At 46.3% G+C, this 24,583-nt stretch overlaps 1 long non-coding RNA gene across 2 annotated transcripts in view; it reads left to right on the top strand.

Moving 5' to 3' along the window:
• LOC141075879 (uncharacterized) overlaps positions 1 to 24,583 on the top strand; it is a 63,275-nt gene that overhangs the window by 8,813 nt on the left and 29,879 nt on the right. Inside the window, exon 1 of one of the 2 annotated variants that reach the window (XR_012227376.1) lies at positions 1,683 to 1,805. The exons of the other annotated variant lie outside the window; for it this stretch is intronic. This is a non-coding gene — a long non-coding RNA (uncharacterized lncRNA). Of the gene's footprint in view, positions 1 to 1,682; positions 1,806 to 24,583 lie in introns of those variants that run through there. 2 annotated transcript variants of the gene reach the window in all.

The following is a 24,583-nucleotide window of genomic DNA, read 5'->3' as shown; positions in this document are numbered from 1 at the left end:
GCTCAGTGGAGCGAAAAAGGGACTTAGTCCCAGTAGCTTCTCACTGCTGGCTAGTGCAGGCTGCTATAGCTGAACCAGGGATGGCAGCAGCAACCAACCTGACAGCACTATCTTGAGCAAGGTGCCGGGAACGACGTCTTTGCTGAGCAGGCTCCTCTGCGGCCGGGACTGAATGGGAGACCGCAGAAGGCAAGGCTTGGGATTCCTCCTATGCAGAGGGAGAAACCCGACACCTAACACTTGGCGTGTGTTAATGTACACCCAGACCGTTTTCACCACAGATCCGTTCTTTCCAGCGGGTGAACCGCATCTGTGCCAGGTGCACGTAAACGGACACCAGGCTGAGGCCCTCCTGGACTCAGGCAGCCTAGTGACACTGGTACATAGGTCGTTGATCTCGGGCTTGGAACCCACTGGAAACAAAGTGGGCATGGTTTGTATACATGGCGAGCTTCGAGAGTACCCGACAATGGAGGTTACTTTTTCCACCCCGTGTAGAGAGATAAAACGTGGTGGGAGTGGTGAAGACTAGGGATGACCGAGAACAAAAATGTTCGGGTGCTCGTTGCTCGGGTCGAGCAAATTGAAATGCTTGGGTGCTCGATCTCAGCAACGAGCCCAATGTAAGTCTATGGGAAACTCGAGCATTTTTCCGGCGACCCCACCAGCGGTCTGCAGAGGGACTAGAAATTGCAGAAATCAATGGGAACAGTTCTCAAATGACACGGGAACAGCATAGGGAAGACCCTTGGAAGCATTTTTGACTCCCAGTTCACAGCTGTGAACAATGTTGTCAGAGTCTAACGCCACTTTTACAGACTCACAATAAAACATACAAAAACAAAACCAAAATGGATTTTCCTGGGAAATATGTTAAGGAACATCCTTTCCACGGTAATGACTTGTATAAGCGTTTTGAAGCGTTTTTGACCTTTAGCATTGCTTTCAACCTAGACAAATGCGTTCACTGGGAAATGTAATTTTAACATTTTACTTATCTGGCCATGTGGTGTGTGACACATGATCAGACATATCCTGTTTCATTTATGAAGGAGAGACTCTGAAAGTCACAAATCCTATTTTTACAAGGCCATCAGGCGGCCTTTACTATTCTTAAAGGGCCGGCAGTCGGCCCTCACTATTCTTAGAGCGCCATCAGCCGGCTATACTTTGTTGCTCCCATTATTAAACAGTGGATCTCTTATACTGTTATTGCGTATGCAGTGAGTGGTAGGGCTGCCCAAAATTTGGATGCACCCCAATACCCCTTTGAAAAGACGTACAAGAGGGCCTCATGAAAAAATGTTTTCATTATTAGGCAGTGGGTCTCCCATACTGTTTGCCTATGCAGTGAAGAATGCAAGGCCTGCCAAAAATTTGGAGGCACTTCAATGCCCCTTTGAAGAGACGTAGAGGAGGGCCTCATGAATATATGTTCCCATTATTAGGCAATGGGTCTCCCATACTGTTTGCCTATGTAGTGAATGCAAGGGCTGCCAAAAATTTGGAGGCACTCCAATGCCCCTTGGAAGAGACGTGTAGGAGAGACTCATAAAAAAATGTTCCCATTAGAAAGGAACGGATCTCATACTTCTAATGCCCATGCACTACATGTATGGGCTGACAAACATTTACCCCTGTGGGTATACATGAACATACAGTATAACCATTTTTTTTTTACAGGCATCATAAACCCCCTTTAAAAAAATTATGTGGGATTTGCATCACGGACCACGGTCATCCTGGTGATATGGTGGTGGAGGATGAGGAGAAGGAGGAGGACAACAGCAAATAGCCAAAATCAGGTAGCGTATACCCATGTGTGGATGTGAAGAGGTGCATGGGAATAGACGTCCCAAAATAAGACACTGTATTTCAGTTTGTTACACTGCTATCATTCGGTGGTGTTGAGAAGTCTGGCCCAGTCTAACCCTTGTTCATTTTTATAAGAGTCAGCCTGTCAGCATTTTCAGTTGACAGACGGATGCGCTTATCAGTTATAATTCCACCAGCAGCACTAAAAACCCGCTCTGCCAAAATGCTAGCGTCAGGGCAGGCCAGGACTTCCAAGGCGTAGAGAGCCAGTTCATGCCACGTGTCCAGCTTGGATACCCAATAATTATAAGGCACAGAGAAATCACGGAGGGCGTTGGTTCGGTCAGCAAGGTACTCCCTCAGCATCTTCCCAAACTTTGCACTCCTTGTGAGAGTACCCCGCGCCTCAGGACCTGTGTCATGGGAGGGTCTGAGAAATCTCTCCCAGAACTTTGCCAGTCTTCCCCTGCCTCAGCTGGATTGGAGTTGTCTCTCTTGCCTCTACTCCTTGGTTGTCCAACAAACTGTGACCTCTGCCGCCAGCGTTTTCAGATGCGAATTTTGGTAATAATTCCACAACAAGAGCCTTCTGGTACTTCCCCATTTTAGTAGACCTCTCCGCCTCGGGAATAAGACATAGAAAGTTCTCCTTGTAGCGTGGGTCTAGAAGTGTCACCAAACAGTAATGACTGTCACCCAAAATTTTGAGATCGTGATGGTCACGGGAAAGGCAACGTAACATAAACTCAGCCAGGCGAGCCAGACTACTAACAGGCATGACTTCTGTGTCTTCACCAAGAGGACGACTGACCATGCTCTCCTCCTCCTTCTCTCTGTCCTCAGGCCATCCATGCTGAACAAACGGTATGACAGTTGTGCAGGTAGTACTGTCCATAGCACATGAAACTAGCTCCTGTTCTTCCTCCTCTTCCTCATTTTCACCCAATCCACGTTGGGATGAGATGAGGCTGGGCTGTGTGTAATCACCCTGTATGGTCCCTTGCAGCGCCATCTCATCGTGCACCGCCTGCAATGCATCCTCTTTGATTGTGAGCAGAGAGCATTTCAGAATACAGAGAAGCTGTAACGCTCGCGCCGACTGGTTGGCGCGAGCGTCGGGGTGTGTCCCCTCTGTGCCACAAACCAGATTACCCTGGAAGGGGCGTGACTAAGCAGCTACCTTGGTGTTCACTGGAGCCTCTGATGGTGAGGTCTGGCTTGTGCGGCAGGTAGCTGCCAGGTACCACTCCAGGGTTTTGTCTGGCTGTTGCTGCTGATCCCACTGGGGGACTGGACACTAATAGCAGGTGCAGGCAGGTACTGACAGGCATGACTGGTACTCTGACGGGCACAGCTGGAATTCTGGCAGGACAGGTGAGCACGGCTGACACATTGGTAGGACAGGTGGGCACGGCTGGCACTCTGGCAGGTCAGGCGGTCATGGCTGGCACTGTGGCAGGACAGGCAGGCATGGCTGGCAATCTGGCAGGACAGGTGGGCATGGCTGAAACGCTGACAAGTGGGCACAGCTGAGACACTGGCAGGCAGGCATGGACGGGTACGAGTGTTATGGGGGGACAGGTGGGAAGCTGTTCACACTGGAGGTGCAGGAACTGGTTTGGGAAGGACGGGAATATAGACGAGTATGAGGAAACAGGTTGGGACCTGCTCACACTGGAGAAGCCGGTACTGACTAGGAACCAGTACAGACGGGTAGGACAAGGATCCGCAAGATACGGAGTGGAAGCAAAGCAGAACCGCAGGGTTGTGGAGCAGAGAAGAATCTGCAAGGAGCAGAGCAGGGTAGAACTGCAAGGCTGCAGAGAGAAGCTGCAGTTTGCAGCAAGAGGTTCTGCAGCAGCAGGAGCCACAGAAGGGGAGCGGAACCTCAGGTATGCGGAGAGGAGCTGCAGCAAGTGATTCTGCAGCAGTAGGAGCGGAGCAAAGCAGAACCGCAAGGCATGCTGAGAGGAGCTGCAGCAAGAGGTTCTGCAGCAGCAGGAGCCACAGAAGGGGAGCGGAGCGGAACCGCAGGTATGCGGAGAGGAGCTGAAGCAAGTGGTTCTGCAGCAGGAGCGGAGCAAAGCAGAAACGCAAGGTATGCGGAGAGGAGCTGCAGCAAGAGGTTCTGCAGCAGGAGAGGAGTGGAACCACAAGGTATGCAGAGAGGTACTGCAGCAAGAGGTTCTGCAGCAGCAGGAGCTGAGCAAAGCGGAACCGCAAGCTATGCGGAGAGGTACTGCAGCAAGAGATTCTTCAGGAGCAGAGCAAAAGGCAGAGCCGCAGGAGTGCAGAGCAAAAGGCAGAGCCGCAGGAGTGCGGAGCAAAAGAAAGAGCCACAGGAGTGCGGAGCAAAAGAAAGAGCCACAGGAGTGCGGAGCAAAAGGCAGAACCGCAGGAACAAGGAACTAGAGCAGGGCAGATGGAGAGTACCAGGATAAACACAGCATGGTAAGGAGCCACAGACAAGGAGACCAACAAACAGAGGTTAGGACTGAGTACAGACAAGGTCAGGTACAGGAACAGGATTGTCAGGAACACCGCACTGAACTTGCTCAATGAGCCTGTGCGCGTGTCCTGAGTAAAGTGAACTGTGCTCAAAGATACCTGTGGAGCGGGCAGCAGCCGAGTAGATGCGTACTTCAGAGCCGCAGGACCTGAAGCATGTGACTGCTAGGGGCGTGTGGCCTAAACTCCAGAGAGCTAGGAGCTGCAAGAGAACTCCTAGCAGGGTAACTGCGAGACAAAGTTACCAAGGGGCATAGACAGGGAGGATAGTCAGGACATAGCCAATGAGTCAAACACAGAGATAGCTGCAAGGTACAAGAGGGGTGAGCAGAGAGTAGTCAGATCACAGGCAATGAGTCATACACAGAGAGGATAGCGCAGTACAGAATCAACAGGCAAACTCACAACGGTAAACAGAACCAGGTCAGAACCATATAAACAAGCTATAACAACGAACAGGCACACAGAGGTCAGCACACTCGGCCAAAGGCAAAAGTATAACTGGCAGGGATTGGAGCTTCCCAGGGGTTTAAGAAGCTCTCCCAAAACCAGAAATAGGCCACAATCATTAACCCCAGGTGTGCAGGTCAAAACCTGCACTGAGCTCCAGACATTAACCCCTGACATGCAGCTCAAAAACCTGCACTGGGATCATGACAAGGATAAGATGCAGGAATAGAACACAGTACACACAAGGACAGACACGGAGACAAATACAGGACACGGACACAGGCTTGAGTATGCAGCCCTCAGGTAGGCGGGAGCATAGATACAAAACGCACAGAAACAGATCTGGGTATGCAGCCCCCAGAGAAGGCTGAAATAGGAAAGGACCTGGCACCTCAGCAGCAAAACACTGACTGAGGGTAATAGTTGCTCAGACAGCTTCCACTGGGTGGAGCTGCTTTAAATACCAGAGGCCTCTTGGTAATTGGCTGGGGACACCATAGGCAGCTGCACACTGATTTTATAAGAACCAGAGAGTGCTGGCACTGCCCCCCTATGCACACAGCCAGGAAGTATGCAGAGAGCAGGCAAGAGGCATACAGCATGGAGCCGTCAACAGTCAGAACTCAGCATGGCCCGAAGTAGTGAGTATGGCTGGTGGGGGATGGGAGGCCATGCAGTGATGCCGGAAGGGTTGTTACAGAAGCGGGATGGTGACGCTAATTATGGCGTCATTGCCGTTCACCATCTTGGTGGAGTCCCCAAGGTTTTGGAGGATGGTACATATGTCTGACATCCATGTCCACTCCTGATATCTTATGGGTGGAGTTTGAACTGAATACATACGCCTTGTTGATGCTGGTAGTTGACAACTGCCCTCTTCTGGTCACAAATCCTTTCCAACATTTGCAGTGTAGAGTTACAACGTGTAGAGACAACACACCAGTCAGTGAGCCGGAAGCTGCAAACGCTGCTGAAGTACGGCAAGGCTGGCGGAAGCTGTAGCTGACTTTCTGAAATGGGCACACAAGCGGCGTACTTTGACAAGCAGCTCCAGGTAGGTTTTTAAACCATTGAACCACGAGGTTAAGCACATGGGTCATGCATGGTACGTGTGTGAGCTCGCCTCGCCTCAGAGCCGCCACTAGGTTCCGGCCATTGTCACACATGAACATGCCTGGCTGTAGGTTCAGCGGTGTCAGTCACAGATCTGCCTGCTCTTTCAGAGCTTTCCACAACTCGTCAGCATTGCGCGATTTATCACCTAAGCATATTAGCTTCAGCACAGCCTGTTGCTGTTTGGCTGAGACAGTGCTGCAGTGCTTCCAGCTTGTGACTGATTTGGTCTTTTCGGAGATGGAGACTGAAGAGGAGGAGGAGGAGGTGCAGAAGCTGTAGACTGTGGGGGCAACCCTGATTAACCTAGGGCCTGCAATCCTCGGCATCGGGAGGACTTGTTCCATCCCAAGGTCCTACTGGGTTCTGGCTTCCACTATGTTAACCCAGTGTGCCGTCAGCGAGATGTACCATCCCTGCCCACAAGCACATGTCCATGTGTTCGTTCGTGGTTAGGTGGACTTTCCCAGTAACTGCATTGTTGAGGGCATGACTAATGTTGTGGGACATGTGCTTGTGTAATGCAGGGACAGCACACCAGGAGAAATAGTGGCGGCTGGGGACCAAGTACTGTGGGATGGCTGCCGCCATCAGATTGTGGATAGCTTCCGTTGCCATGAGCCTAAAATGCAACATTTCGAGCTCGAGCAGTCCCGAAATGTGTGAATTTAGTAGTGTGGCCTGTGGGGAGTTGGCTCCGTATTTGCGCTTGCATTCCAAAGACTGGGGTATGGACAACTGAACACTGCGCTGGGACAAGGACGTGGACGTGTTTGCAGATGGTGCTAGTTGAGTGTGTGCAGCGACAGGTGCAGGGCAGGAGGCATCTTCGCATGCACCATTGACAGGGGATTGGCTTGCATGCACAACAGCGGAAGAAGCAGTGGTGTCACCCACAGACATTGTTCCTGGACCCTGGGGTTCGGCCCACAAAGTCGGGTGCTTTGCTGCCATGTGCCTGATCATGCTGGTGGTGGTCAGGCTGGTTTTGCTACCCCTGCTGATGCTGTCTTGGCAGGTGGTGCAAATGGCCTTTTTGGTCTTTAAAAAGCAACCAGACCCTGGAAGGCCTAACAGTTGGACTGGCAACTTCCGTCTTGTTGTTGTTACGGGGAACAGTTGCCCGCCTTCTATCTGTGTCCAAAACACTGCTTCTTCCTGCCTGTTGGGGTGCTACGCCTCTCTCCCCCTGTGTACTGCTGTCCTTGCTCTGCATGTGTTCCTGCCAGCTTGGGTCAGATACTATATCAACCACCAGCTCGTCTTCCACTTCCGCACCCTGGTCCTCCTCCTGACTTTCCGGCAATTGTGTCTCATCATCATCCACCTCTTGTGACACTTTCCCACCGTCACCGTCATGTGACCGTGGCTGCTCAAATATTTGGGCATTGCTACATGCGATCACTTCTTGCCTCGCTTCAAGTGGACCGGACGAGAGGCCCAAATCTTTAAATGTAAAAGTGAACAGCTCTTCGGAGTGTCCAAATGTGGGATCAGTTGTCTCTGGGCACTCGGTATGGTGGGAGGAAGGAGGAGCAAGGTGAGGAATATGCGGTCCAGACTCACAGCTACTGAGACTTGACCGTGTGGAAGACAGGGTGGTGGTGGTGGTGGCAAAGTGACTGGAAGCATTATCCGCTATCCAACCAACAACCTTTTGACACTGCTCAGAGTTTAATAATGGTGTGCTGCGATCCCCTAGTAAATGGGACAGGAAGGTCGGGTGAGAAGATGTGGGTATTGTGGCATACTTTCAGCTTGCCCACAGCCTCGGCCTCTGCATGCACCATCACCTTCATGTCCACTCCCCCATCCCTTGCCACGCGTCTTGCCAATTTTAAATGGAGGAGAATATTTTCCACGTTCGCTACAAATGGCTGAATATGGAGAACACTTATATGTGATCCTTGTGACAAACAAACCACAGTTTGAAATAGTTGGCCTATAGGTAACTATTTTTACCAGCAAACTGGTGTCAATAATTTTGCTAACACACTGCAACAAAAATTAAATGGAGGGCAAAAATGGCAGAATTTTGAGCATACTTTTTATCTCTGATCCGTGTAAGGGACAAACCACAGTTTGAAATAGCTGGCCTGTAAAAAATATATCTGGCCCCTGATACCTGGGGCTATGGCTACAAATATCTGTAATAGCAGCATCAACAGACAGAACTAGAATGGACCCTCTTGTTATATGTACTGCAGTCTGCCACATACAATGACTGCCTGTCTAGCACTGATATCTATGCAGCTTTATTAGTCCTCAGAAGCACTGTAAGTTGAGATGGATATGTGTATTATATATGGTATACCCACACTAAGAACCAAGCTAATCTCTCCCTAGGTCAGCAGCAACTCTCCCTACACTGCCTGATTCCGGAGCAGACTGTGCCGAGCATGGCGGCGCCAGGTCTGATATAGATCTGATGAAGCTGTGCAGCCAGCCAATCACTGTAATGCCATAACCAGCATGACCGCGGCATTACAGTGTGTGGCAGACAATCCCTGCATGGGCGGACATACTGCCGGTTCAACCGGTGCAGTGCACCGGGGCCCAGAGGCTCTAGGGGGCTCCTGCAGGGCGGCTAATGATGAGGGCAATCTGGCCGGTTTCTCCGGGCCCGAGGCTCCGGGGGGCCCCTGGCCAGATTGCCCTCATGTGCAGCAGGCAGGAAGCAGGAGCGGAGCTGAAGGATCCTTCCTGCCCGGCGCCAGCGCTTCCTGTCTCTGAGAGCAGTGCCGCTGAATGACGTCATTATTCAGCGGCCGCTGTGCGAGAGAGAGGAAGCCGAAGCAGCCAGAAGCGGAGATGCTGCAGACAGGTGCTGTCACTGTGTGTGTATGTATGTGTGTGTGTGTGTGCATGTATATGTGTCTGTAGGTATGGATGTGTGTGTATGTATGTATGGATGGATGTGTGTATGGATGTGTGTGTTTGTATGTGTGTGTGTATGTATGGATGTGTGTGTATGTATGTATGTATGTATGGATGTGTGTGTATGTATGGATGTATGTGTGTATGGATGTGTGTGTATATACAGTATAGGTATGTTGACCTATGCGTCCTGGCATCCCCAGACAGCTATTACTCTCTGGTAGCAGCCCGCACAGGAGAGAAGCAAAACCTCTAACATTCTGTAGGGAAAAGGGAGATAAGCCTGACCCCCGTAATACCAAGCCAAGAAAGAGGCACAGTCACTGCGGCAGCCCCCCTCACAGAATACTGCTCCTGGCGTAGCCCACTAATGTGGGACAGTCCCGCAGAGTCCGGGACCATATAACGCCACCATAGTAACACTGCATGTGGTGCCCAAATAATAGTGTTCCAAGACGTATATATTATAGGGGCAAAGAAAGTGCCAGTACCGGCATCTAATATTTCAGGTATTACTGTGTCATACAACCCAAGTCATGGCGCCACCAAATCTCCAATTATAACCATGCCAGACAGTGCTGAGTGATAAGTCAGAGAATGGCCAGCACAGTACTGGGGTCCCACCAAGGGCTACATCTGCCCGGAGTTTTTGGGGGTTTCCTCTTGGTGCTTGGTTTCCTTCCATATATGAGCAGGTTACTTGAATGTAACAGCGCAGACAGTGAGGAGATGGTGGATGTTAGCCAGCACCATCTAACTAGCACAAAAAGGAAAATCTATGTATAAGTGTATATAAGTAAGCACTATATGGTGGGCTAAGCCAAAACCAGGAGTGGGTGATAAATACAGAAGTGGTGACGTGTTTCTATTATACTTTTTTTTTCTGATAGTTCCATGCTTGATTTTGTGTTACAAATACTGAGGAAAAATACTGACAAAATGCTCAATGTGAACGTGTCCTTAGATGAAAATGAAAAAGCAAAAGGGTAAAAGTGTAAATGCCCTGTGTCTGCAAGGATTAACAGCTAATTATATTTATTTACAACTAAAATTGGGAGTCGGTATATTTCTACTAAATTCGACTCTACTCAAAAACAAGCTCCTGCTCTGACTCCACCGCTCAGTTCAGGATCAGTGTCGGCACCCGAGCAAGTGCCGGGGCACTGAGCAGTTGGGGAGACCCACTCGCCGTCGGGAACACTGGGCGCTATGGGGGCCTGGTGACAATGCTGACACCCGCAGGTGGCCCCCCGCTTGCTTAGGGCCCCCCGGGACTTGCGATACTTGCCTCTTCCTGCTCCTTTCGGTCGGCGAAACCCGACTTTGCCATAAGTCGGTGACTTATGAATCTGGCCGACCTGTTTCGCTCAACTCTATTGAGAATTTCATTTTTTTTTATGTTTGGAGCATCATGTATGGGGCCCATCATATATGGAACATTATACGGTATATGGGGCCATTTACACTGGAGCATCATATATGGGACCCATTATACACTTGAGTATCATATATCGGGCCCATCATACACTGGAGAATCATATATAGGGCCCATCATACACTGGAGCATCATATATAGGGTCCATTATATATGGAACATTATATGAGCCCATCATACGCTGGAGAATCATATATGGGGGCCATTATATATGAAGTATTATTTGAGGCGCATCATATGGGGCCCATTATAGATGGAGCATCATATGGAGTCATTATATATGGAGCGCCATATGGGTCCCATTATATATGGAGCGCCATATGGGTCCCATTATATATGGAGCATCATATGGGTCTCATTATATATGGAGCATCATATGTGCCCATTATATATGGAGCATCATATGGGACCCATTAAATATGGAGCCCATTATATATGGAGCATTACATGGAGTTTATTATATATGGAGCATTATATGGGGACTATTCTGTATGGAGCATTATATGGTGCCCATTCTGTATGGAGCAATATATGGGGCCCTTCATATTCTGTATGGAGCATTATATTGGGACTCATTGTACTGTATGGAGAAATATATGGGGCTCATACTCTATGGGGCCTATCCTATACTGTAGGGAGCATTATATATTATATATGGGGCCATATATACTAGAGCATTACATGGAACCCATCATATACTATATGGAACATTATATAGGACCCATTATGTATGGAACAATATATGGGGCTCATTATTCTTTATGGAGCAATATATGGGGCCTATTATATACTGTATGGAGCAATATATGGGGCCCATTATTCTGTATGGAGCATTATATTGTGCCCATTATTCTGTATGGATCAATTTATGGTGCCCATAATACTGTTTGGAGTATTATATGTATCTCATTATACTGTATGGAGCATTATATGTGGCTAATCATACTGTATAGAGCATTAAATGTGGCCTATTGAACTGTAGGGAGCATTATATGGGGTCCATTATTCTGTATGGAGCAATACATGGGGCTTATTTTGTATGGAGTACTGTTTGGTGCCTATAATACTGTATGGAGCAATATATAGCGCTCATTAAACTTTATTGAGTACTATGTGGTGCCCATAATATTGTATGGAGCAATATGTTGGGCTCATTATTTTGTATGGAGCACTATGTGGTACCCATAATACTGTATGGAGGACTATACTGTCTGATTTCTGAGCTATTGTAGAATTTACAATAGAATATCACTCATGCAATGTAAGAAGTGAAGTCCACTGAGCCTATTTCGCCCGGGGCCCACGAAAACCTGGAGCCGTCCTTGCTGAGGTGATACACTGTGTAAAATGCCATAACTGTACACAGATGGAGTATATCTATTTTTTCCCCTTTGTCAACCTCTTGAATACAACTACTTATTACATAGTATTTTTCAATACCGCCATCTGTTGGATGATTCCTGTAGTGCAGGCTTGATGCTACTATTGTGGGATTTGTAAAATATTTATTGCTATGCGTGCAGTGATTAGTGCTTTAAGTCACGAAACAATCACTGACCTCAGGGAGACCAGTCAAAGAAAACACTGCGGCAGCCGGCAAAGGCGCTCAATCAGTGAAATCGATTTCACTGATTGAGCACCTTTGCCGGCTGCCGCAGTGTTTTCTTTGACTGGTCTCCCTGAGGTCAGTGATTGTTTCGTGATGTTGGTCTACTAGGCATTGCTCCCACCTAGCCAGAATCCTACTCCACACTGATGAGGGGAAACACCCCGAAACAGCTGTCTGTGGATGGACACCTGGCCTTGGTATTTCCCTTGTCATATCTGTAAACTCGTAAAGAGCTGGATATTGACTTAAAAGGCCACTTAATATGGTGGTAATGGTGGTTTCCGAAAGGAGCCACCCCTTGGATGGGTCCCTCCCTGGAGGAAGATCTGGCTAGTCCCGTGTTTGAGACTCTTAAATGAGGCTCCATGGACTTTGTTTGTATAGTGCTTTAAGTGACACATATTACTGTTGATATACTATCAGTCTATGTCTGATATGGTCTATTAAACTGAGTAGAGATGATGGAATGGATGCAACGTGAATCAAATTTGTTCTGAATTTTATGAAAGTCACAAGTCCTGGCCAATTTGTACAAATTGCGATTCTATCGACCAAAAAAATGCCTTTGGTCATTTTACACATTACAGAAGATTGCATTAACCACAGAAGGCTCACATGACTTCAGGCGCCTACCGTACGCTGTCTTCCCTATAATGTGTTGCACCTATCACATCACCGGTATAGTGTAACCAATCAGAAGGGACTATAGTTGTCTGTGAAAATTAAAGGCATGGAATGTAATAGACATTTTAGGATAGTGAGAAGATGTCAGAGTTCACAGCTTTCCAACAAAGATAGGGAGAGAAAGACATTTGACAAATATGGGGTATTTGTCATTTCTTGTGCAAATCTATTTGTGATGATGGAAATAATAATACACTGCTCAAAAAAATAAAGGGAACACTTAAACAGCAGAATATAACTCCAAGTAAATCAAACTTCTGTGAAATCAAACTATTCACTTAGGAAGCAACACTGATTGACAATCAATTTCACATGCTGTTGTGCAAATGGAATAGGCAATAGATGGAAATTGTTGGCAATTATCAAGACACACTTAATAAAGGAGTGGTTCTGCAGGTGCGGACCACAGACCACATCTCAGTACCAATGCTTTCTGGCTGATGCTTTGGTCAGTTTTGATTTGTTTTAAACATCTTTTTATTATTTTAACAAAAAGGAATAACATTGCATGTGACTAGTATGATCAAGCATCATTAGTTACATGAGTTTCCAGTCTGTCCTTACTGAACGTATATTAACATCTCATATTTTACTACTTGTTGCATTTTACTATATCACGGGCCAGACAGGTTCTGTCCAAGTTTTGATACTTTAACTCGTAAGTCCAATACACGATCCTTGACGTAAAACACTGGTGAGTCTGTACACATCAGTCGCAACGAAGCACATACCTTAAACTAAGCAGAAAGAATAGAAGTAAAAGATAGAGAAGTCAAGTTTAGAAGGTGGGGAGTAATTAAGGGTGGAATGGAGGAGGGGTAGAAATTCCAGTCAGGAGTAGTGTCCAGTCGGCGGGGATTTTGCCCTAATTGTCTGGTTAGTCAGCCGGTGTTGCTCTAAGTTTAATTGTTCTTAGGGCAAATTAATAAAATTTACTGAGAATTCAGTAGTTTTAAGTATTCATCTGTTTCTCTAAAGAGTGTCCACGGCGCCCAGGTCAAACCAAATTTTAGCTAGCTTAAAGGTCGTGCTGGCTATTATTTCTTCTATGTGATATAGTTGGTCTACTTTGTGCAACCATTCTGCCACGGTAGGGCAGTTCTGTGATAGCCAATGTAAGGGTATAAGCATTTTAGCTGCTGCCAACAAAAACACGAGAAGTGTTTTGTGTTTACACTGTGCAATATCACTTGACCAATTGAGAAAGATCAATCTCAAGGATGGGGGGTTTGGAAGTTGACAAAGTCTTGCTGTAATTTTAAGCACCTTTTTCCAGAATGGTTGAATTTTGTTGCACTGCCACCACATGTGCAAGTACGATCCCTTCTCCTTGAAACATCTCCAACAGTTAGAGGATGCATCAGGCTGCCATATCTTTTTAGTGTCAGGGGTGGTGTACCACCTAGTAAGGACCTTATAAGAATTTTCTTGGACCCTGACACAACCAGAAGGGCCATGCGAATTTTTATATATCTTTTCAACCTCCCATTCTTGCAATCTAATCTCAAGGTCCCTTTCCCATTTCAATATATACGCTCGTTTAACAGAGGTTGAGTGGGTTAGTAGCAACTGGTAGAGCCTACCCAACACTCCCTTTGGTTTATTCCTCTGACACAACAACTTTTCAAAAGCGGTCAATTCTCTGTGCGGAAGTCCAGATTTTAAATACGATCTAATCGAGTTTTTGAGCCTATTGTAATGGATAAAGGCAATATGGTAGTGTGGGAATTTCGTTTGTAAATCCTGCAGCGGGAGGATCGCACCGTCCTCCATGAAAGCATCTAGACTTTCGTTTATCTTGTGTAAAGAGTCTGTGTCCTTAATAAAAGGGCGGTCTAAATAAAGGCCAGGTACGTCCCTTACTTTTATCAGAGGCGATGGAAGTGTCATTAGTGAGGATGAGAATTTGGCCCAAGTCTTGATCAAATTTTTTGTTATTGCGTTTGGGGAAAGATCTTTCATTGCAAAAACCGTGTTTGAGTGAGGAATAATAGATATTGGTACTGTTAGTGACTCGTTCGCAATCCCTGTCCATAATTTGTGGTTACTATCTCTCATCCAATCGATTAGCAGCGACAAAGTTGCTGCGGCGTGGTATTTTTGTGGGTCAGGGATTCCCATGCCCCCCTTATATTTAGGTAGGGAAAGTGTGTTATAGTTTATTCTAGGTTTTAAGCCACCCCATATATACTTCCCAAAAAGAGATCAGACTTTTTGGATGAACGTGTCTGGGATTTTAATGGGTAGCATCCTAGATGTATAGCTATACTTGGGTAGGATGAACCCCTTGATAAGATTTTTTCGTCCCATCCAGGACATGTAGGGTGCTTTCCACGACTTAATGGCTTCTAAAGTATTATTGAGAAGGGGTGCAAAGTTGAGTGAGAAAAGGGAGTTCCAATGTGGGCGTAGGTTGATGCCTAAATATTTGATATATCTAGAATTCCATTTTATTGGGAATTTAGCCTTCAAATTTTGAATTGTTGTGTGTTGTATATTTATCCCCTTCGCCTCAGATTTCTCAAGATTAATCTTAAAGTTTGACAGCTCTCCAAAAGCCTCAAACCTTTCCAACACCTCCGTTATTTCCTTCTCAGGGTCTGACAGGAGTAAGAGAAGGTCGTCTGCGAACGCCGCAACAACATGTGAGGAGTCCGAGATCTTAATGCCCTCTATTGCTGGGTGTTGTCTAATGCTCTGAATTAACGTCTCGATGGTTAGAACAAACAGGGCCGGTGAAAGGGGGCAGCCCTGACGTGTGCCATTTTTGATTTCAAAGGGTGTAGAGAAATCCCCATGTACCCTTACTTTTGCAGAGGGTGACTTACACATTTGAAAAATGGCCTCTATGACTGTTGGAGGGAAACCGAACCTCACAAGAGTCTCACGCATGAATGTCCAGTCCACCCTGTCGAACGCCTTCTCTGCATCAGGACCCATTAAGACTAGGGGTTTGTGGTGGCTGTGTGCATGCTGCATCAGGTACAGTACTCTAAGGGAGTTGTCTCTCCCTTCTCTACCTCTCACAAAACCCGCCTGCTCAGGGGAGATAAGTGTGTCTAAGATCAAGCTGATCCTCGTGGCTATCATTTTTGCAAATATTTTTAGGTCATTATTTAATAGCGAGATCGGCCTGTAATTGCTGCATAGTTCAGGATCTCTTCCTTCTTTGTGTATTAAGGAGATATGTGCTTCCAATGTCTGTCTCGCAAAAGCCGCACCACCCAATACCTCATTGCACAGCCTCAATAAATACGGGCACAACAGATCTCGAAAAGCCTTATAATAGGATGTCGGAAGGCCATCTGGGCCTGGGCTCTTGCCCATAGGGCAATCCAACAGGGTAGACTGGAGTTCCCTAATCGTGAAAGGGGCTGTTAGTTCTTGCTGTTGTGTTTCGGATAAGGTAGGGAGGTTTATATTTTGTAAGAAATCTCTTATATTGATTCGTCTCTTTTCTAAATGATCTACACTCTCTCCGGGTTGTAAATCGTACAAAGTGGAATAATAATAGGCGGAAGCTATCCCGTCTGGGCTTGTAATTTTGGTTCCATCTGAACCCTTTATCGTATAGATAAGTGACTTAGCCTTACGTTTTTTAATCATGGAAGTCATAAATTTTGTCATCTTGTCTCCATGAGCAAATACCCTATGTTTCCACCTAGTATAAATTTTTACAGAGTCTTTATTTAGTAAGTCTCTAAGAGATTGTCTCTTCTGTGAGAGCAGAGCTAAGGTATTGGGGTCGAGTGTCGTTCTATTATCACGTTCTAGTGTTTGGATCTCTTTATAAAGAGTGTCAGTTTTTTCTTTTCTGATTTGGTTCTTATGAGAGGCCATAGAAATCAATTCACCTCTTACGGTTTTGTGGGCCTCCCAAATGGTTGAGAACTGAATATTGTCTCCCAGATTGATCTAAAAAAACTCTTGAATTTTCTTTTTTATTTTATTTCTGGATGGTTCATCCGCAATTAAAGCTTCATTCAACCTCCAAGGATTATTGTTTGGTCTATGACCTATCATGAGTTTATTTAGTAAGATGGAGTGGTCGGAGTGAACGCTCTGGATTATTTGTGAGTCCTTCAGATGTGAGGACATCTGGAATGGGATAAAGAGATAGTCAATTCTACTGTAGGACGATTGCGCCTGTGAGAAATGGGAGAAATCTCGTACGGTAGGGTGAAGAAATCTCCAGGAATCAATCAGTTGATTTAAATGCAAGGTTGTTTTAATGCATTTTTGGGGACTCTAGATTTCCCAGCAGAGGAATCTATTGGTGGTTCAAGGGGAACATTCAGGTCTCCTCGTAAGATCAAAGTGCCCTCTACGAATTGGCTGGTCTCTCTCATAATTCTGGTGAACCAGGTGTCTTGTTTCATGTTGGGGGCATATACGCTCCCTATCGTGACCAACTTGTGTGCTAGCTTCCCCTTAATGAAGATATATCTACCATCTCTATCATGGAGCATGTCAAGACACTGGAAAGGTGTGTTTCTTGCAAAAGCTATTGCCACTCCCCTTCCCTTCCTAGAAGAGGAAAATGAGTGGAACCATGTGTTGTAATAGTGTTTCTCGAAACACGGGGCTTTTTCCTGTATGAAGTGGGTCTCCTGTAGGAGTGCAATGTCAGTCCCCAGTTTCTTAATATGTGCCAGTACCTGAGCTCTTTCAATTGGCGCGTTCAGTCCTCTTACGTTGTATGATGCTATCGTTGTTTCTTGTGTTCGGTCAGCCATGTCGGGTCAGTGGGCTCCGGGGCTCAGATAAAGATGAAAGGTGATTCGCCGATGTACATGGGAAAGGTTGGGGAGGGGAAGAAAGGGGGGTAAAAGAGAAAAACATTAACATGAATTCAACAAAAAGGGCTTGTTGCCCTAAATTAACAACTTTCATTGTAATAAGCAAGGTTGTAAACAACACTGCAATACCCATCGGGGAATGTAACCATAGATAACATAACAGTTTTTCAATTTGTTCCACTTATTAACTAGGCAGTCATCGTGGATTGATGTAAAAGATTAATGCAAAGGTAGTTGGGGGGGTGAGGGTCCCCCATTCAGTCGCTGGAGGAGCGTTGGTTTCCTGCTTGTCTTTTTCTGTTTCTTTGCTCTTTGAAATTACCCGTTCTTCTCCAGGGTTCTTGCATGGACAGTTCCAGAAGACCAAAACTGGTGCGGGCAAGGCGAAGATCAGGCAACGGATCGAGTTGAATATCTAGTTCTGTACATACTTTGGCGATGTCCGAAGATGACCTGACTGTAAATCTTTTGCTGTCTGCTGTGATGGAAGCCAAAAGGAAAGAGCCAGCGGAAAGGAAATTGTCTCTGCTTAAGGACATCTGTAAATGGTTTCAATAAATATCTCTTTGACAAGGTTGACAGTGCCAAATCCTGGAAAACATTAATTTTAGAGTCTTTATATTCCAAAGTGTTTAGTACCCTTGTCTTGTTTTGGTCACTTTTGCATGTTGGTTGTGCTTTCACATTCGTGGTAGCATGAGACGGATTCTACAACCCACACAAGTGGCTCAGGTAGTGCAGCTCATCCAGGATGGCACATCAATGCCAGCGGTGGCAAGAAGGTTTGCTGTGTCTGTCAGCGTAGTGTCCAGAGGCTGGAGGCTATTATGATTAGGTCACCGAGGAGGATAGCTGGGAAATAAGCTAGGCAACCAGAACACCAGAAAGGTTGGCAACTTAGCTGATTGCAGACCCCTAAACCTAACAACACAACTACAATTAGCCGTGGGACGTACCTACGATGCCCTCGACGCCTCAGCACAGCCAAAGCGTTAACTAAGCCTGAAGCAAGAAAGGGGAAAGCTAAACTGCCCCAGAGCAGAACCCCAAAGGAATAGATAGCCCCCAAACATATATTGCCAGTGAGACAAGATGAGGCACAAACACAGGCAGAAAATAGAGTAAGCAAATGATGGGGCCCAAACTGTCTAGATAGCACAGGACAGAAAAGATACTGTCTGCAATCACGCAAAAACCCTAAAAAAATCCAACACGTCTGATATGCAAAATTACTGAGGCCACAGGACCTCTCCCCCACTAGATCAGCATTCTGGTGTGAACTGGAAGCAAAACCAAAGACACTGCTATAACAGGAGATTAGCAATACTGAACAGACTGACATAAGCTGTGGCATATGGAGCGGTGTCCAGCACCGTTCCCAGCAGGGAACAATGCTGAAACCACACAGCAAAGCAGAAGGCAGAGAAAGGCAAAACTGGATCAAATGCAAAAAGATTCCTGCAAAAAAATAACTTATCTGAATGATGCAGGACCAAGCAGGGGACAAGCAGACTTCAAGATGCACAGGAAGAAAAACAAATCACCAGCAGCAACTGAGGGACGCTTGCTCACTTAAATATTCCCAGTCTGTAACACCTGACTTCCACTCATCGTCTTCAGGTGATGGACTTCTGTCAACCCGACCAGCTCCACTACCTGCAACAACCACCAGAGGGAGCCCAAACTCAGATGTCAGGTTAAGAGTGTTCACAACAGTATCCTCCTCCTTGAGGAGGGGTCACCGAACCCTCATCCAAGCCACCAGGCCGATCAGGATGGGCCAGGTGAAAGGCGTGAACCAATCTCTCGGCATGAATGTCAGAAGCAGACACCCAAAAATTAACCTCCTAACCATAGCCTTTCCACTTGACCAAGTACTAGAGTCTCCGTCTAGCCAGATGAGAATCCAATACCTTCTCTACCTCATACTCCAGATTACCCTTAACCAATACAGGATCAGGGGGCGCAGCCATGGGAACTACTGGCTCCACAAAACTTTTCAACAAAGATTTATGAAAAACGTTGTGAATCTTAAACGTTCCTGGATGAGCCAAACGGAAAGAAATGGGATTAAGGATTGCCAAAATCTTATAAGGTCCAATGAACCTTGGCTTGAATTTTGGAGACGCAACTTTCATAGGAATATTTTTTGAGGACATCCAAACCATGTCACCCACTTTAAACCGGGGACCAATGGTCCTATACCGGTTGGCAAACCGATGGGCCTTCTCCTGAGAGTGAGACAACTTATCCACTACTTGATCCCAAATCTGCTGCATTCTCTCTACCACAGAATACACACTTGGGCAGGCCGAAGCCTCCACCTGCCCTGAAGAAAATTGAGGATGAAACCCAAAGTTGCAGAAAAAAGGAGACATCAAAGTGGCAGAACTAGCTCTATTATTTAGAGCAAATTCGGCCAAGGGCAAAAATGGGACACAGTCATCCTGATCAGCAGATATAAAATTATCTCAAATAGGTTTCCAAATTCTGGTTTGTTCTCTCAGTTTGCCCATTGGTCTGAGGGTGAAATGCAGAGGAGAAAGACAACTGAATTTCCAGGTAAGAACAAAAGGCTCTCCAAAATCTGGAAACAAACTGGACTCCTCAGTCCAACACAATGTTCTCAGGAATACCGTGCAAACGAACCACCTGTTGTAAAAACAAGGGCACCAACTCAGAAGAAGATGGCAGCTTTGGAAGTGGTACAAGATGGACCATCTTAGAAAATCTATCACAGGTCACCCAGATAACCGTCATTCTCTGAGAGACAGGGAGATCAGAAATAAAATCCATTGAGATATGGGTCCATGGCCTCCTGGGCGCCGGCAGGGGCATTAACAAACCACTAGAATGAGAAAAGGGTTTGGACCGAGAACAAGTCCCACAGGACTGCACAATATTCCTGACATCACGAGATAAGGCAGGCCACCAAAAAGACTGACTCACCAAATCTCTGGTACCAAAAATACTAGGATGACCAGCTAACGCGGAGCAATGCATTTCAGACATTACTCTTCTCCTCCACTGATCAGGGACATACAATTTCCCCATAGGGCATCGTTCAGGTTTGTCCTCCTGAAATTTCCCCAGGGCAAGTCTCAAATCGGGAGAAATGGCGGAAAGAAACACACCCTCATTTAGAATGGTAGTAGGCTTGGTTACATCAAGAGAATCCGCAAAGAAAGTCCTAGAGAGGGCGTCCGCCTTAACATTCTTAGTGCCCGGAAGAAAGGAGCCCACAAAATTAAAACGCGTAAAAAACAAGGCCCACCTAGCCTGTCTAGGATTCAATTGCTTGGCTGATTCGAGATAGATCAAGTTCTTATGGTCGGTGAGGACCACAACTTGATGTCTGTCTCCCTCCAACCAATGTCTCCACTCTTCAAATGCCCACTTCATAGCCAACAATTCCCGATTCCCCACATCATAGTTACGTTCATATGGGGAAAATTTTCGAGAAAAGAAGGCACAGGGATTCATCTTAGAGGTTACAGGATCTCTTTGAGACAAAACGGCTCCTGCACCAATCTCAGAAGCATCTATCTCCACCTGAAATGGGAGTGAAACATCAGGTTGCTGTAAGACAGGAGCAGCAGTGAATCTCCGCTTAAGCTCCTGAAACGCCGAGACTGCCTCTGGAGACCAATTCACCAAATCAGCGCCCTTTTGGTCAAATCCGTCAGTGGTTTAAAAATACCAGAAAAATTACTTATGAATTTACGGTATAAATTAGCAAAATCCAAAAACTTCTGGAGAGCCTTCAAAGAAGTGGGATGAACCCAATCATAAATGGCCGGGACCTTGGCCGGGTCCATTTCAATAGCAGACGGGGACAAAATGAATCCCAAAAACAAAATCTTTTGTACGCCAAAGAGACATTTCGATCCCTTAACGTACAAAGCATTTTCTCTCAAAATCCGGGACACAGTCCGAACATGTTCCACATGAGAATCCCAATCACTGGAAAAAATCAAGACATCGTCCAAATAAATGATCAAAAACTTATCCACAAAGTCCTGGAAAATATTGTTCATGAAAGATTAGAAGACGGAAGGGGCATTAGTGAGCCCAAAAGGCATCACTAGGTACTCAAAATGTCCCTCAGGGGTATTAAACGCCATCTTCCATTCATCACCGTGCTTAATGCAAATAAATCAGAAATCAGGGGTAACTAACTCGATTGCCCAATCATAACTCCTATGAGGAGGCAAAGACACGGACTTACTCTCACTAAATACATCAGAAAAATCAGCCAAATAGGAACATCATGAGACTGGGGAGAGGTGGAGAAAACAGGAGTGTCACTAAGAACACATTGACAACCCCAACTAACCACAGACACAGATTTCCAACCCAAAACAGGATTATGGGTTTGTAACCAAGGAAAACCCAGTACAATAATGTCGTGTAAATGATGCAACACCAAAAATTTACAATTCTCTTGGTGGTTCGGGGCTATCCGCATTATCACCTGGGTCCAAAACTGAGGTTTATTCTCTGTCAAAGAGGTAGCATCAATACCCCTGAAAGGAAAAGGAGTCTGCAGGGGTACCATGGGAAAACCACAACGTTTGGCAAAGTCAAAATCCATCAGGTTCAGGGCTGCTCCTGAATCAACAAAAGCCTTAGCAGAAAATGAAGATAAGGAGCAGATCAAGGAAACCTCCAAAAGGAATTTAGGCTGTACTCTGCCCACAGCAAATGTGTGAGCAAAACGTTAGGACAGACAGAAATAGTATGAGAAGCGTCCCACAAAAGAAGCATAACTTATTACGCCTTCTAAACTCTTGACGATGCGCCCTAGACAAAACCCTATCATATTGCATGGGCTCAGAAGTTTGTTCGAAAGGCAGCACCGCCTCTCGCATAGTTTTACGTTCACGTAAACGTCGATCAATTTGAATGGCCAATGACAGAGTCATTAAGACCAGAGGGGACAGGAAATCCCACCATAACATCTTTTACAGTTTCTGCCAGACCTTTCCGAAAAAGAGCTGCTAGGGCGTCATCGTTCCATTTAGTAAGGACCGCCCACCTTTGGAATTTTTGACAATATAACTCTGCCGCTTCCTGACCCTGGTTCAATGCCAATAACGTTTTCTCAGCTTGATCAATAACATTAGGTTCATCATACAACAATCCCAGAGCTTGAAAAAACACATCCACATTAGCCAGAGTAGGATCCCCTGGTGTCAGAGAAGAAGCCCAGTCCTGGGGGTCGCCGCGCAACAGAGAGATGACAATTTTAATCTGCTGCACCGAGTTCCCCGAGGAATTTGGTTTCAAGGCAAAAAAAACAGTTTACAATTATTCTTAAAGTTCAAAAATTTAGACCGATCCCCAGAAAATACATCAGGAATAGGGATTTTTGCTTCTACAGCAGGCGATTGCGTAGTCTCCATTAAAGAAAAAATCCTCCTACGGCCCCCAGAAAAAAAGAAGAAAAAATACATAAAAAATTCTGACACTTTTTCTTTTTTGTTTTTTTTTACAATTTTTCCCTTCTTTAGAGAACCCTAGAATTACAGTTTAGGCTGGTGATTCTGTTATGATTAGGTCACCGAGGAGGATAGCCGGGAAATAAGCTAGGCAACCAAAACACCAGAAAGGTTGGCAACTTAACGGATTGCAGACCCCTAAACCTAACAAACACAACTAGAATTAGCCGTGGGATGTACCTACGATGCCCTAGACACCTTGGCACAGCCAAAGAGTTAAATAAGCCTGAAGCAAGAAAGGGGAAAGCTAATCTGCCCTGGAGCAGAACCCCAAAGGAATAGATAGCCCCCAAATATATATTGCCGGTGAGACAAGATGAGGCACAAACACAGGCAGAAAATAGAGTAAGCAAATGATGGGGCCCAAACTGTCTAGATAGCACAGGACAGAAAAGATACTGTCTGCAATCACGCAAAAACCCTAAAAAAATCCAACACGTCTGATATGCAAAATTACTGAAGCCACACGACCTCTCCCCCACTAGATCAGCATTCTGGTGTGAACTGGAAGCAAAACCAAATACACTGCTATAACAGGGGATTAGCAATACTGAACAGACTGACATAAGCTGTGGCATATGGAGCGGTGTCCAGCAGGGAACAATACTGAAACCACACAGCAAAGCAGAAAGCAGAGAAAGGCAAAACTGGATCAAATGCAAAAGATTCCAGCAAACAAATAACTTATCTGAATGATGCAGGACCAAGCAGGGGACAAGCAGACTTCAAGATGCACAGGAAGAAAAACAAATCACCAGCAGCAACTGAGGGACGCTTGCTCACTTAAATATTCCCAGTCTGTAACACCTGACTTCCACTCATCGTCTTCAGGTAATGGACTTCTGTCAACCCGACCAGCTCCACTACCCGCAACAACCACCAGAGGGAGCCCAAACTTAGAAGTCAGGTTAAGAGTGTTCACAACAGGAGGCGCTACCAGGAGACAGGCCAGTATACCAGGAGACGTGGAGGGGGCCATAGGAGGGCAACAACCCAGCAGCAGGACCGCTACCTCCGCCTTTGTGCAAGGAGGAACAGGATGAGTACTGCCAGAGTCCTGCAAAATGACTTCCAGCAGGCCACAAATGTGCATGTATCTGCAGAAACGGTTAGAAACCGACTCCATGAGGATGGTCTTGGTTTGAGTGCCCGACGTCCACAGATGGGAGTTGTGCTCACAGCCCAACACCATGCAGTACGCTTGGCATTTGCCACAGAATACCAGGATTGGCAAATTCGCCACTGGTGCTCTGTGCTCTTCACAAATGAAAGCAGGTTCACACTGAGCACATGTGACAGACGTGACAGAGTCTGGAAACCCAGTGGAGAACGATCTGCTGCATGCAACATCTTTCAGCATTACCGGTTTGGCAGTGGCTCAGTAATGGTATGGGGTGGCATTTCTTTGGAGGGCCACACAGCCCTCCATGTGCTCACCAGAGGCAGCCTGACTGCCATTAGGTACCGAGATGAGATCCTCAGACCCCTTGCGAGACCATATGCTGGTGCGGTTGGCCCTGGGTTCCTCTTCATGCAGGACAATGCCAGACATCATGTGGCTGGAGTGTGTCAGCAGCTCCTGCAAGATGAAGGCATTGAAGCTATGGACTGGCCCGCCCGTTCCCCAGACCTGAATCTGATTGAGCACATCTGGAACATCATGTCTCGCTCCATCCACCAACGTCACGTTGCACAACAGACTGTCCAGGAGTTGGCAGATGCTTTGTCCGGGTCTGGGAGGAGATCCTTCAGGAGACCATCCGCTGCCTCATCAGGAGCATGCCCAGGCGTT

This window comes from Dendrobates tinctorius, unplaced genomic scaffold (assembly GCF_039654945.1).
Source record: "Dendrobates tinctorius isolate UK_male_01 unplaced genomic scaffold, ASM3965494v1 ptg000003l, whole genome shotgun sequence".
Classification (NCBI taxonomy): Eukaryota; Metazoa; Chordata; class Amphibia; order Anura; family Dendrobatidae; genus Dendrobates; species Dendrobates tinctorius.
This window is presented reverse-complemented; position numbering and strand designations above follow the sequence as displayed.